The sequence below is a fragment of the Schistocerca gregaria genome, chromosome 2 (genome assembly GCF_023897955.1).
Source record: "Schistocerca gregaria isolate iqSchGreg1 chromosome 2, iqSchGreg1.2, whole genome shotgun sequence".
In the NCBI taxonomy this organism is placed as follows: domain Eukaryota; kingdom Metazoa; phylum Arthropoda; class Insecta; order Orthoptera; family Acrididae; genus Schistocerca; species Schistocerca gregaria.
Window position 1 is genome coordinate 179063647 of NC_064921.1, and position 13142 is coordinate 179076788.

A 13142-nucleotide genomic window follows, 5' to 3' on the forward strand; every position below is an offset into this window, starting at 1 on the left:
GTCAAGCACAACTGTCAGTAAAACAGTTTAATTCGTACAGAATCTACTACTGCTGTACCTTACTTAATATAACAGTATTAGGCCTTGAAATGGTCCCACTCTTATTGTTATAATAACAAGTCCGAAATTTTCCCCTTAGCACAACCGGCTACCTCGCACGGCTCGTTTTGAAATGTGTGTGGAAGAGGCATGTTTTATGGTAACAGCTAGTTTTGTTTTCGAAGCGATAATTAAAACTCTGTGACTACTCATCGCGTAGGTACGCTATATATAAGTAGGGCATAACGAAAAATCGGTTACAACTACAACCTAAGTGGTTCCATGCGTACAAATGTGATCCCCACTCTTCTGTCGCTTCCATTAACGTGGTTACCTAGTGGTGAAGTTAGTCTGTTATTGCGGAGTCTAATTTTAGTGACACTGTCTTCGTGTAAAGTTCATTTTAATTCAATTAATTTTTTTGTAGAACGGAGGGAATGTGTGTGCCCCCCCATCTACCGCAGTGGTTTCTGTTACAGAGCTCGTGGCACCACGCCGGTCAGTCTGCAGCAGCACAGCGCGGTATTGTGTTTGCCGTAGCAATGCGGACTGTTATATTCGGTTTATTTAGCTCTCGTGGGCCGCAACGCGGAATTACGGGGCCCCTTTTATGCGGCCACACAAGTGTTTGAGAGAGCCGAGCCAAGCCCAGCCCAGCCGGCCGCCAACTTTTCCCATATTCTCCGCAGCTCGGTGCGAGACCGGAGAGCCGTCTAATGAAACGGCACTGCGCCCATCCAGGACGGTCTTAATTAACACCGCCCTCCGTATTTACTTATTAACGCGCAGAATGTCCCGGCCCGTTACCAGCTGCGTGCATGGCTGCCGTCGCCCTGGCGACAAATTCGTACTGCTCCTAAGAGTCTACTCCGTTTCCGGACTAAATAGGAACAGCCGTGTTGCGACCCACTGTTAGAGAAGCTGCCTTGTTTACCTGATACCAGCGTCCTTCTAATGGTCTTTTTTCCCTTTTCCGGCGCTAAAAAAGTTTCTAGCGTCGTCTCTGCAACGGTTACCACCGCAACAGACGTTTCTTTTCGTTATTTTCAGTTTTTTCCCGTCCTTCGCTTTAGCCGAATTTCATGATAGCCATCGTTTGTCAGCTAACGGTGCCCCCCTCCCTCCCCCAAGTTCCTCGATTCACTTGTTCGGTTCTCACAATGCGCTTTCATCGGTTAATATCGGCTTATCTAAACCCGCGCCCCTCATTCTCGTTCAAGTTGCTCCTCATGAGGCTAACTGCAGTCAAAAAATGTTCAATTGTGTGTGAAATCTTATGGGACTGCTAAGGTCACCAGTCCCTAAGCTTATACGCTACTTAACCTAAGTTATCCTAAGGACAAACACACTCATACCCGAGGGAGGACTCGAACCTCCTCCGGGACCAGTCGCACAGTCCATGACTGTAGCGCCCCAGGCGCGCAGTTCGGAACCGTGCGACTGCTACGGTCGCAGGTTCGAATCCTGCCTCGGGCATGGATGTGTGTGATGTCCTTAAGTTAGTTAGGTTTAAGTAGTTCTAAGTTCTAGGGGACTGATGACCACAGCAGTTGAGTCCCATAGTGCTCAGAGCCATTTGAACCATTTTTTTGTAGCGCCCCAGACCGCTCGGCTAATCCCGCGCGGCTAAGTGCAGTGCAGTCCATTCCAGTAAGTCTGCCAAGGAATATGGGCGGGGGGGGGGGGGGGGGGGGCGCAACAAACACATTTAACGCTCATCTCAGGAGGAAGGACTGTCCAGTAAGTATTTATTATTATTGTTATTGCTGTTGTGATCCGTCTCCGTAATGGAGTGGTCAGCGCATCAGACCCTCGTGCGTGGCTCACGGTTTGGATTTCCGCTAATGCCAGGGATTTTTCATTGGTGGGAGGACTGGAGCGGGTTGTACTCGGCTCAGCCTCGTGATGCCAATTGAGAGGTAGCGCCTCAAGTCGACAACGGCCGCGAGTACGAGGTGGTGAACCCATGACACGGCGGTCTGTCGACAATAACTTGGTCTTAAGGCCTGTTCGAGGGGTTTCGTGATCACTATTATTATTATTATTATTATTATTATCGTTATTAATAATTATTACTATTTTCAAATCTTCATCGTTGCAATATGGTTCTGCACTCAATTTTTAAAAACACACACACACACACACACACACACACACACACACACACACACACACACACACTATATCAGTATCGTTATCATAATCGTGGAAGATATAAGCCTAATTCGAGTACTGTATATATAGTATCAAAGAAGTTTATAAATAGGAAAAAACATTCGGACCTGTACCATCGCCAGCAGGAAAATGTCACTTTCGTAGGGCGTTTTTATGTACCTATCACGCAAAGATTAGGGCCATCAGATTGTATCTTACAAATTACATCTAATATGTAGCTCAAAATTTAGAAAACCGTGTAGAAAAGAAAACAAGCGTTATATTCGTTCATTACAAGTACAACAATAAACAAAAATTACAGACACACATACTGAAGCCATGAGCGGTAGAAGCAGTGGACATCAGAGAAGGGGTGGAGCATTTGATGTTTGCTGATGACACTGGTGTATGGAAACATATCATCAGTCCACTACAGTGCCGTGGATCTTATAGGCAAGCAAGCGAGGTGTATCTCGGATAAACAATGTTCACTGTATTTAAATTATAACATAATATTAATACAGTTCTTACCTGACAGAATGGTATCTCTCTGTACCCAGCACATCGCGCTTCTTCCAGAGACCTCGAATCCAGATTTTTCGTTATGTACGGATTATCAGCCAGACAAACTGCGTGGCAGTTAATCCTGAACACTTAGCTTCTGCAAGTGTGTGCGTTTACGCACTTGCAAATAATTCCTGCGGCCTCTGCGGACGCCTTTCAAAACGCAAAGATCGTCCGAGGTAATTTGGGGGGAGGGGCGTTATGGTGCATGGGAGGCCCTGAGCTGATGCCGTTGCTGTTTGTGTCCCCAGGTGCAGCGGAAACGACTGCGAGGTGGGCGCTGTCTCGATAAGCATGAAACCTTTATGGTAAGCCGCCGCTGCCGCCACCGCCACCGCCTCTGCTGTGTCTGTGTGTGTCCTCTGTGTGTGCTCTGTGCGCCACGCCCTCCGCGATCCTCTCCAGCCCGTAATTACGTCACGCTGGAGTGCAGTCGGCGATAAGCCACGCCGTTCCCTCTTCCTGTGATAGCGTAGTCTGTCTGTCTCTCTGTGTGTACTCCATCTAAGCACTCGTCCGCATTTTCCTTTTTGTGTCATTACATTACCTGACTTCGTAGACTTGAAGCTATTGCGCTATTAAATCTAGCCTCTAATGAACAACAGACTTCTGGTTTTACTTTTGTCTGTTTATTAACGTCCGTTAAGTTCTGAAGTCGTTTATCTTGCAAACGACGCGTTTTCGGTCATGGATTTATTATTAAATATTGCTGTCATGAGTACCCTTTACAACTCCTGTAACTGCGTGGTAGGGTTTCTGACCACACTCTATAAAACTACTGATTGATATTTCTTTTACTATTGGCAATTTACCACCGAAGATGGCTTCCTCAGTCGGAGACGAAATTAGGAAACAGTTTTATATATCGACAGCGGCCTCTCAGTCGAGGACAGGCAGTGCGTGCTTTCCATAATACAGGACGTCTTTCTACAGACAGGGGGGTGTCTAGAGTTTCTGCAGTTGTCATAGCATACTGAAATTCCTTAAAAGCGATTTTAAGAAGCAGTAGATCTTTGAGTGACCTGGGACGTTTTAGCTCATATCTGGTATTTCAAGGAATAGTTTTTGGTCGATGTTTCTACCCAGGGTGTGGAACGCGATCGACGAATAACTATTTGATGTTTGTGGCTCACCTTCGTCACATCGGGTAATCTGTCCAGTGTAGTATTCTGTTCCTGAAATATTTTTTTTTATCGAAAGCATATGCGCACGTTCCTAAATAATAGTGATGTAATGCTGATTTCAAATTACGCTAATCGACACACGTTAGATTTAAAGTTCAGTTATCTGTTTATTATCATCAGGCATATGGACAGCTTCTAGCAATTCGTATGATCAGCCGGGCTTAACTGAACTTCTGAAGTAGCGTATGGAGCCTAGCATCGCTCCAAGCGCGAAGTGCTTCCGAAAGTTTTTAAGTACCGCCGGTAGCCCATCCATCATGTAACAAATATCAAGACCTCCTCCCAGCCCCACCGCCAAGGAATGTTCAAGTCCTGGATTAATCACTTCTTGCGACAAATACTTTACCAATGTAGCGAAACTGACCGCTACCTCGCACAAATGCGTCTAGTACAGTACTCTCACCACCACCACAACCACCACCCCCACCACCATCCGCCCCATGCAGCCTCCGCCCACCCACGCCACATTCCTCTCCCGGAATTTATACCTTTTACACCCACTAGTAGAAGCCGACCTCGGGGAAGATCAGTTTGGATTCCGTAGAAATGTTGGAACACGTGAGGCAATACTGACCCTACGACTTATCTTAGAAGCTAGATTAAGGAAGGGCAAACCTATTTTCTAGCATTTGTAGACTTAGAGAAAGCTTTTGACAATGTTGACTGGAATACTCTCTTTCAAATTCTGAAGGTGGCAGGGGTAAAATACAGGGAGCGAAAGGCTATTTACAATTTGTACAGAAACCAGATGGCAGTTACAAGAGTCGAGGGACATGAAAAGGTTAAAAAAAATGGTTCAAATGGCTCTGAGCACTATGGGACTCAACTGCTGCGGTCATAAGTCCCCTATAACTTAGAACTACTTAAACCTGACTAACCTAAGGACATCACACACACCCATGCCCGAGGCAGGACTCGAACCTGCGACCGTAGCAGTCGCGCGGTTCCGGACTGAGCGGCTAGAACCGCTAGACCACCCGCGGCCGGCGGACATGAAGAGGAAGCAGCGGTTTGGAAGCGAGTGAGACAGGGTTGTAGCCTCTCCCCGATGTTATTCAATCTGTATATTGAGCAAGCAGTGAAGGAAACAAAAGAAAAATTAGGAGTAGGTATTAAAGTCCATGGAGAAGAAATAAAAACTTTGAGGTTCGCCGATGACATCGTAATTCTGTCAGAGACAGCAAAGGACTTGGAAGAGCAGTTGAACGGAATGGATAGTGTCTTGAAAGGAGGATATAAGATGAACATCAGCAAAAGCAAAACGAGGATAATGGAATGTAGTCGAATTAAGTCGGGTGATGCTGAGGGAATTAGAATAGGAAATGAGACACTTAAAGTAGTAAAGGAGTTTTGCTATTTGGGGAGCAAAACAACTGATGATGGTCGAAGTAGAGAGGATATAAAATGTAGAATGGCAATGGCAAGAAAAGCGTTTCTGAAAAAGAAAAGTTCGTTAACATCGAGTATAGATTTAAGTGTCAGGAAGTCATTTCTGAAAGTATTTGTATGGAGTGTAGCCATGTATGGAAGTGAATCATGGACGATAAATAGTTTGGGTAAGAAGAGAATAGAAGCTTTCGAAATGTGGTGCTACAGAAGAATGCTGAAGATTAGATGGGTATATCACATAACTAATGAGGAAGTATTGAATCGGATTGGGGAGAATAGAAGTTTGTGGCACAACTTGACCAGAAGAAGGGATCGGCTGGTAGGACATGTTCTGAGGCATCAAGGGATCACCAATTTAGTATTGGAGGGCAGCGTGGAGGGTAAAAATCGTAGAGGGAGACCAAGATATGACTACACTAAGCAGATTCAGAAGGATGTAGGTTGCAGTAGGTACTGGGAGATGAAGAAGCTTGCACAGGACAGAGTAGCATGGAGAGCTGCATCAAACCAGTTTCAGGACTGAAGTCCACAACAACAACAACAACAACAACAACCACCACCACCCACTATGAGTCACCAATTGACACTGTCCTGATTCACCAGACTCGAAAAGTTTGACACTACACGCCATATGTTTAAGTTAAATATCCTACAAGTATGAGTTGTTATTCGTAGAATTTGCGTAAGGTACGAATCTGAGAACATTCAGAATACATCTTAATTGTATGCTGACGCAAAATAAGTAGGGTGTTTTCCCTTAGGGAAAAATTATCGTCTTTCCAGTTATGGACTCAGAATTGACGTACCGCATCCAGTTCTCGCGTAATTGACGACTGTAAAAATACGCAGTTAGCGTCATCTAAATGTTAGAGCATGCTGCTGTGTGTAACATTCTGTTAATTATGTTGTAAATTCTCAGTAATAATTAAATATGGTAATTAGTGACAACTTTCCGGTAACTAAGCAAGCATGTTCATAATGTAAATAAATATCATTATAGCACGGAAGCGCTGTAATAAATACGTCTGAAAAGGCCACGGGCAGAATCGCGGTTGGGGTGGGGGGCATCTTATTGGTCAGGTCCTATTTGAGCTAGGAACGTAAGGTAAAAAGCTTTTGGTATAGCTCGGACCAGCGGCAATTTGTATAGCCATTCGAACATCTGCCTTACTGTACCTATGTTACAGTATATTAAGCAAGGTTCGAACGACGAATCAGAGCCGGTGCCCAGACAAATTACACGAATCGATTAATTCCTTTTGCAAAAGATTTTAACTGGCTTGAAATTAATGCTCAGCTAATAGCACCATTTGTACGTGCACCGTTCGAGTTTTACAGGCAAAAACACGTTTATCTGGGAGGCTTTTGAAGCGCACCAGTTCTGTACTTAAGATTTGTACGTATAGGTTCAAACTTTGTACGAAAGTAGATAAATGGATAAAATCAAAGCTATTTTTTATCAATAATCTTTATCCATTGTCTGAATGCGATGATTTAAAGTCAGGCTAAATATAACACGTAAAATTCGTTCTTACGTTAACTGAGTGAGCGGAAATGGTTTAAAATGAATCAAATAAAAATGCATTGTTACAGTAAAATTGAAAAATAGCTTTCGAAAATCTAGCTTCATTCGGATTTTACGTACAAAAAACTTTTGTTGTGAATTTTTTTCGCTAGCCACATGTATTTTTCAAAGTTGTGCGATTCGGTTTCAAGTTTTTAAGAAGGTAGACAAAGACATGAACTAAAAGCCCGCGTACACGATCAAACGTGTTAGACAACATTGCAATTATCTAGACACGGATTTGCTGAGCAAGCCAGTACACATTTAAACGACGTTTGACAGTTCAGCTTCACTTCGAAGCAGGGGCTGTCCGTTTTCGTAGGTATTTTGACAGTGTGTTTGGCACTGTGTTTAAAGAAGAAGTAGGAGAAGACTCTGATCCAGGGAATGGTTTAAAATGAGAGATTTGACCATGAATGTCTGCTAAAGGAAATATTATCGTCAGAACCGTATGATTACATCAGCTTTCTTCCAATGGATAATGAAATTTTTTGTAACTTGTTAAGGCTCTCCTAAAGGAGCAAGCTTGTCTGCCGAGTTCACTCGTATCTAACCACGGATGTGTGAAACGTCCGTACACGTACCAAGAAAACCTGTCAGTTTAACCTTACTCTTGAAGCAGAAGCTTTTCGTGTATGCTGTATTTTTCCATTAGTGGGAATATCTACAAATGCAGATAAAGCATGGAGAGCTGCGTCACACCACTCTTTGTACTGAAGACCACAAAAACATCATCACTGACTATGGCATTGTGTTTAAAAAAAGAAGAAAACAAGACGCTAGTCCAGCGAATGGTTTTTAAACGAGAGAGGAACATACAGATGAAAATCTGTTAATGGAAATGTTTCATTCAGAACCTGTTGATTACATCAACTTGCTGCCCATGGACAGTGAAAAATTCAATAACTTGTTAAGCGTTACTTCGCCCTCACATTGAGAAAGAAGATCAAGTATGCGAAAATTTATTCTCGTCTACTTATTCGTCTAGGACAGTTCATTAAAATATCACAGCCTAGAAACATATAGCCCACATCGCCCGTGGAAGAACCGGAGAACTTCAATTTGTTTTATTTCATTCCACTTCCGCTTGTATGTGACTGTATGCGTAAATAATGATTTTGTTTATAAATTTTTCATGAATAATATATGGCTGGAAAAGATGGAACACCTCTATCACTTCGGTAGTTATCATCGCTGTTTCATTTTCATACTTGACCGCGGTTTCCATGGTTGTGGGAACTCAACGATATACTGAGATAAATTGTAATAAAACAGCTTTTCACTGAACATACAAACTTTCCGTCGATCATAATTCCTGTCAAACACATCAAACAAGATCTGTTTTTGGCAAACACTTGAAAGACCACCGTATACGCTCAAATGTTAACCACACATAGTTAAGTTTGACCAGCTGTTTGATCGTTTACGGGGACTTAGTGGCCATCATTTTGTTCTGTGGAAGTTTTATCCGTTGCCACGATATAAGCAACATGGTTCGAAAGACAATAGGGAAATGGTATACCGAATCAATCATCGCCCGGAAAAAAAGAATCAACGTCGGCTGCCAAGCTAAGGCGTTTTAATGTCAAAATTCGGTAGAATGAAAGTTGGGAACCAAATTGGAAAATGCTCTTATCATAGCACAAAAAAGCGAATATGCCCTGCACAGAGTTACAGATGTAAAAGATGGCAACTAGCTTTTCATCTTATCTGGCAGCTTCAAAGACGTTTAAATCGCGACGTATTGACATTTCACGCTTTTGTTCGAGTTAACTTTGCTTCTCCAGCGCAGCGAGTCCTTGTAGTTGCAATGTGCTGCTAGAGAGAGGGATGCATCTTCAGTAGGAAGTACTCGAGAGTGGGGATGCATGCAGCCCACATTTTTAGTAACAGGTTGTGTCATATTGCACGACATGACAAATGCCGTGCTGGATTGGATGATGACATGTGTCGTGACATACGACATTACATCATGTTACTTTTCTTGACATGATGCATTGCATTTCATAATATGCATACTAATATTGTCAAGTAAAAAAGCGCGAGTATGTCAAGACATTTTAAAGCTGTCAGGCAAGTCGAATAACTAGTTCTCTTCTTTTTACCTCCCTAAATCTCCCCATGCCATATTCGCCTTTTTCGTGCTATGATATAAGCATTTTTCATTCTGGTGTGTAGTTTGCTCTCACCGAGATCTGACACTTCACTGTCATATCAATTTCGTTAAGAGAGGTAATTAACTTCGAAGTACAGTACTGAAATAGGTTTTTACATTAGTAGCTCTGGAACCATTAATCATATAAGCAGCTCTGATAACCATTAATTCCGTACCAACTTTGTCATTAATTTATCATAATTGTCCATTGAATATCTTAATTCCTTCATGAAATATCATAATAAAAGTGAAGAGAATAAAATGCAACCACGTTATTTTTACAGTTTGTCTGAGAGCCGCTATCTCTTGAAGTCCGTACAGTCCGCTCGTTTCTCAACGGCCATGTGCCTCCCCCCCCCCCCCCTCCCCCCTCTCAGGCAATGTGAGCAAGCCGCTCGTCGTCCAGCGCGCACCGACTCATCTGTTAAGCAAACCACCACGTGGCCATTAGATGTCATTTCTGGTAACATATTGCTCGTGCATGTAGAGAAACGTCATCTGACCAAGATTTCATCTCGTTACGTCACACAGTTCCACACTAAACCATATTTTGGCCATTCTAGCCTCATGAAAAAATGCATCATCCAGCTGGGATACATAGTCAGGTTGAAAGCGTAGGCACGAGAAACATGATTGTGCAGTTGATCTTTATATTTTTTTAACCTACAGTGTGTTCGGAGAAGCTTATAGCAGTTTTGGCGATTTTACGTTGGAATTAACCTGTTACCGAGCATCAAACAGTTCGCTGTACAAAATGTAAACTACAGACGCGGTAATCTGTATTTTATGGAAAGGCCGCTTGGATACGAACTGCTTATATTACAATAAAGAAAATCTCCCATTTAAATGCGGAATAAAGGTATTTAAATGTTCAGATGAATCAGCGGCAACCATCTAAAATAGAGAAACCGCACAGTTTGTTAGGCCAATGAATGGTAGATATGTAAGTCAGAATACCACTGACGTTACATGTGCACGAACGTCCGTCCGAGAAAGGAGACGTATAGAGATATGATTAATGATGCGCTTTCGGCTATTCGACTGAGTTGTTTGATCGTTTTCTTTTTGCACAATATTCCGAGATCGAACTAGTCTTTTTTTCAGGTGTGCTTGGATTCCAACCAGTCAATGGGCATAAAAATGAAACCAATAACTCGCCTGAACGCCTGAAAGCACACCATTAATAAATCACGCCGAGGAAACTTGAGAGATCGTATGTCATTTGGTAAAAAATTGTATGTTTGTGATAACAAAGCCTGTGGCAGGAGCCATTTATAAGATACTTCACTTCAAGCTGCTCTTTTTTTAGCTATAAATATCTCCGATACGGAATTACGTTATCACGCTCGGCGGCAACACGCATCGGTTATTTATTTTCCGCTCACTCATCTTCATTAAAGATACAATTATTGGTATCTCAATCACTTCGGGCATAATTCCAGATAGACGCGTAATAAAGATCACCAAAGCTCTTGAAATACGAGCGTATTTAGTTTATTAATCTCTACGTTATGTGATTCTTAATCCATGCGGCACCCCGTAGGGAGTTATAAAAAAAGCACAGAGGAACACCATTCGAATTAATTGGGTTTGCAGCTTGTATCTTGCGAAAATGAACCCGTAATAAAATTGATATCTTGTGGATGAGAGTGTGGGCGGGGGAAGGAGGGGGGTGGGGGGACTGTATGTCATACTCAATTGTTCGAACGTTTTAAAGACGCCATACTTTATGCTCTGTATAGACATGACTATAAAACAGCCCATAGACTGTCGACATGTTCCGCAGTGCAGCATTTTTTTATTTTTTTTATTTTTTAAATGTGGAAGCAGGCTGTTGGAATTAATTTCAGCGTCTTTGAGGGATTGAGGTGAAATGCATCTCATTTATCCAGCAGTAAAAGTCAATCTTAATATTCGTAGTAGCGTGGGAAATCTGTGGAATTTAGCTCTGATTGGAATTTGAGATGAAAGAGTCCGCAGCTCGTGGTCTAGTGGCTAGCGTTGCTGAACGTGGATCATGGGGTCCCGGGTTCGATTCCCGGCCGGATTGGAGATTTTCTAGATTTTCTGTGCCGAGGGACTGGGTCTTCGTGTTGTCTTCATCATTTAATCATCGTCATCATTTGTGACAGTGGCTAGAATGGACTGAGTAAAAAATTGGACTGAGTAAGAATTGGAACTTCGTACGAGTGCTGATGACCGCGCAGTTGAGCGCCCCACAAACCAAACACCGTCGTCATAACACGGCAGAAGCAGAAAGTTATCGAAGATAAGTGGCACATCATCTGCCCAAATTCAAATTACGCCCAACAGATGGACTAGATAGGTCATCCTGAAACAGATGATCTATTTATTTGCAAACAAATATGAGTATGACTTAGCATCCAGTCAATGTGTAACCACTTACTTTCTTGTTGAATCAAACAGAAAGCACGACTGCACTATCAGCTTGAATCTTCTCTCTCTCTCTCTCTCTCTCTCTCTCTCTCTCTCTCTCCCTCCCCCTGCCCCTGCCCCCCTCTTTCTCTGTCCCATTCGTCGTCTTTACGCAAAACAATTTATCTGATTTTACCGTCGAGTTCTTTGCGCGAGATGTGTGTGAAGGGAGATAATCAAAAAATATAAGAAATGTGAGCGCGGTTTGTCCTTCCGTGCCGCTATCACTCCGCAATCCACCTCTGCAGCCTCATGAGAGTTTTATTGTATGGTACCTCTCTATCCCTAGTCTATGAAGAATGTTTCGGTTTGAAAATGCTTGTGTTGGGCTCGAAGGTAGTTTTGTCGAAAGAGGGCATTGTACCAATGGTCATCTTAATGGGAAGTCGGTAAAATGATAGTCGAGTGCCGAAGTGGCTGAGACTGTTAGAGATTATTCGGGAGTGTTCTCCAACGTTTTCAAATATTCTGAATGGTTTACAGATATTATGAAATCTTTTAGAATATTCCAAGGTTTTCTTTAGTGTTTTCGAATATTTATGAATGTTTTGCAATGTTCACTAATGTTTTCTAATGCTCTCTGTGTTTTATTAAGAAACGAATAAGTGAGTGAGAGTTTATTTTAAATTAGGGTAGTTTTGACTACTGCAGTGGTTTTAAAAGTGCTTAAGAGTAACTGTGGGCATTCGAGAGTATTTTTAGCATGAAAAACCAACATTGTTACGATTTTTTAAAATATCATTTTTAATATACTTTCAAATGTTCTCGACTTATCTCGAATGCTCAGAGAAACAAATGAAAATGAAGACCAAGCGAAGCGGCTATTTTTCAGCTAATACATTTAACGTTTGCTTCTGGCTGGTATCCGCCCTCTCGGAATTACACGATGCGCTGTACGTTTCTTGCAACACATCTCAGTGGAGTCTTTTGGACATCAATGTGACAATCTCTTGCTCGCTACAGAAAATCGCTAGAAAAATACACATCTAAGGTTTGCCGCCGGGTAATATTGCGTAAGCCCCACAACAATTCATCGAATACTTGCTTGATGAAATATTGTGAGACTTACTCGATAAGTGTATTTTAAACAAATACATCGAGAGGGCCTGAAAATTTGAAGTCCCTCTCCCGCCATCCACCACTACTAACTCAGCTTGATAAAGTCTCTCCATACTGGTGAACACTACTCGTGAATTGCTCGCAACTGTATTTTTGTGGCCGTGTGACTTTAACGCTCCAGGCAGATACACCTGAATACTTGACGCTAGTGACTGATGGCTGATGGTGTATGTAGTGACAGTTACGTAGAGAGTAAACAGTGAAGTTTTTCCTCATCCGGCTTGTTTTCGGTCATTTTTTCTCACGCTTTTTTGGTACAGGATGTGTTCGTTCAACACGTGACCTAGAAATCTCTTCCTCATTAGTAATGAGCTTTGAAAACGTTCCGCTGTCGCCGCAATGTTCGATGCAAGGTGTTACATACCTAATTTAAAACATAAAGGTGTCAGGTAAAAAAGTAACAGATTTGACCATGTCGATTGTAAGAGTGTAACATGTTTCTGTATTGTTACGTAGTGATCCTTACTCATGGGGTATGATATGGAATTAATGGTGATTGGCCTATACCAAAAGCATAGTGGTAGTAGAATCTAATTCC

General features: G+C 42.3%; 1 protein-coding gene across 24 annotated transcripts in view; it reads left to right on the forward strand.

The window, feature by feature from the left end:
• The window catches only part of LOC126336637 (stress-activated protein kinase JNK), an 886954-nt gene that overhangs the window by 722873 nt on the left and 150939 nt on the right, over positions 1-13142 (forward strand). For 10 of the 24 annotated variants that reach the window (XM_050000545.1, XM_050000546.1, XM_050000531.1 and 7 more), the window contains one exon: positions 3009-3065. The exons of 12 other annotated variants lie outside the window; for them this stretch is intronic. The gene's annotated coding sequence lies outside the window, so the exon portion shown is untranslated. The remainder of the gene's footprint in view (positions 1-3008; positions 3066-13142) is intronic. 2 more of the 24 variants (XM_050000556.1, XM_050000549.1) reach the window with 1 other exon arrangement.